This window comes from Impatiens glandulifera, chromosome 7, assembly GCF_907164915.1.
Source record: "Impatiens glandulifera chromosome 7, dImpGla2.1, whole genome shotgun sequence".
Taxonomy (NCBI): domain Eukaryota; kingdom Viridiplantae; phylum Streptophyta; class Magnoliopsida; order Ericales; family Balsaminaceae; genus Impatiens; species Impatiens glandulifera.
In genome coordinates this window covers 17,957,160-17,959,789 of record NC_061868.1, presented here as the reverse complement: position 1 = coordinate 17,959,789, position 2,630 = coordinate 17,957,160, and positions in this window count along the sequence as shown.

Genomic DNA, 2,630 nt, shown 5'->3' with positions numbered 1-2,630 from the left:
CCTCCGGATCTTCTTCTTCTTCCTCATCCAGTGGTTCCGCATTCAGTGCAACCGGTTCGGCTGTCTTCAGTTCTGCCCGCTTCATCACGTTTTTAATGGCACTCCGTTTCTTCTTGTTCTTGTTTCTTGTACTCATGGAGTGGGATGATTGACCTTGTGCCGATTCCTGAACGTTTGCTTGCTCCTCTTCATTGCATTGTTGGGCAAGCTCATGATCCTTATCTTCAAGTTCCTTCTGTAACCGTTCTCTTTCAATCTCTTCTTCTTGTAGTTTCCGTGCGGTTTCAGCATCCTTTTCGATTTGTGTTTGGGTTGAGCCGACTTGAACTTTTGACATTTCACCGATCTGGATTGCCATTGCTTGCAGCATGTCCAAAAGTGGAGCGGTTGCAGCTTTGACAGACTCGGTAATCATGGCTTGAACTGTTGATTGCATAGTTGAATCCATCATAGTTTGTAGGGAGGTTACCATTTTAACTTCGGCCGCTGAGATTCTTTCTTCGGTTACTGCTTGAAAGTTCCCAAGGCACGAATCAGCTGTTTCCACCACTACTTGCTTGATTTGATCGAGATCCAGAGCTTTAGCCGGTTGAGAGGCTTCTTGTTCCCGGTTTTCAGAAGTGCCGGATGTTTCACTAGTTATAAAGAAAGGCTTACTCTGAAATAACTCAGGATTATTGAATTGTCGTTGGCAAGTATCCCACCATTTCTTGTCAAGGCGTTCGAAGCTTCGCACAAGCTGTTCTCGTACTTTAATAAATCGCTCTGCCATCTTCATTTCAATCGGTTCCAGATCATTTCCTTGGATTTCTTGAAAGGCATTCTCAACTGCCTGTAGCCGCACATTCTCAAGAATTACCGGAGCTTTGGAAAACGCCGGTTGGATCAATTGGGTGTTAGCTAACTCGAGTGCCCTCTCTTCTAGCTGGACGAGAGCGTCCCATTGCTTATTTCCACTGAAACCTGGAAGCATGTCGGATAATTTGGTTTCGCATCGAAGCTTCACCCACCGGATATATGGAGCTAGTGCATCACTTGCACCTTTGTTCATATCTTGGATGAATTCATCAAACAACTCATTTTCTTGCTCTAAGGTGTATGGATATTCTTCTTCGGTTGTGACTTCAGTCTGAGGGTTAATCTGCAGTGTGCCCGTTCCGGTTTCAGTTGTTTCTTCAAGAAGAATGCCTTTGCCTTTGTCTACTCGAGAGGGACCTTCTGGTGCTATCTTGTCTCCTGCGGAACCGGACGGTTCCCTTTCTTCAATGTTTTTCTCCTGAGCCGGAGGTGCATTTTCTGTTGACTTGGTCGTCTCATCGACCGGTTGAACTTCTGTTTGATCAGGTATTTCAACCTGATTTTCTGGCTTCCGACGACTAGAGACGTCGTCTTCTTCGGTTTCTCTTGTGATCTCTTGGACCACATTCTGAATGGCTTCTGAAGTATTCAAGCCCACTTCGGCTAATACTTCATCGGCTTGTTTGCTTGGTGACTTGGAGGTTGCAGATTGAACAATTTCTTCTGCTTCCTCCTTAGAGTTTGATTTGTTCTCCTTGCTCCCCGAAGATTCGGTTTGCTTTGGAGAATCGGATGGGATGGGAGTTGGGACAACGGTGTTGATTGGGATGGGCTGGAAGACATCTGCGGTTCTTTCAGGTGGATTGTCTGAGGAGAGCGTCTTTTCGGAGTCGGCCGGTTTCTTTGCACTCTTCTTCGCAGATACTTTCTTCCTCCTTTTCGGTTCTGGTGGAGCTTCTGCCTCAACCGCTTTTCTTGACGGTTTCCTTTGTCTTGTTTCTTCTTCAACCGGAACCGATGAGCTGGCTCCCTTGGATGACTTTGTTTTTGAGGTTTTTGGCTTTATCGTCTTCTCCGGTTTTTCTGCTACAGACTCAGAATCAAGAATGTTTGAGATCGGAAGCGGTACGCCTTCACCTAGTTCCACATTAAGGAACTCAAGAATCTTCACGATTTGCATAGCATAGGCCTGCACCCGGCCTTCTTTCTTGATTACCATTTGACAGAATTCTTCGAATAAAACGTATCCCCAGTCCACCTTATCGTTGCGGACGATGGCTAGCAGCATTCTGAGTTTAAACTTTGTGAGGTTATCAAAGTTACCTCCCTTTCCTTGGAGCGATTTGGAGATGATGGTCACTAGCCATTTGTATTCCGGTTTCAGCTTGATTTTCCGGCTGTTGTGGAGTACCAGGTCCTGACCTGAAAGGGATACAACCAACCGGGCAGCATTTGATTCTGCGTCGGGTAAGTCGAATTTTAGGTCTGAACCTGTGTTGGGCAAACCGAGGGCCTCCGCAAAAAGTTCTTCGGTTATAAGAACGGCCTTCCCGTTGACAGTAGCCGAGATCTTTCTTTTCAACAGTGTCGCCGTCGCTAAGAACTCCGTCACCGCCGCCGGATAGATTGTGAACGGACCAGAGAGAAACTTCTCCAGCCTAGATTCTCGAAGGAGATGAAGAACAGCCTTGTTCTTGTCTTCAGCGTGCTCGTCGATGTCTGCAAAGTCTACCTGCAACATCCATTGAAACGGAGCTTTGCCTAGATCCATGATACTTTTGAGAGAGGAAGATGAAGATTGATGATGATCGGAGAGAGAGGATCTTTGAAGT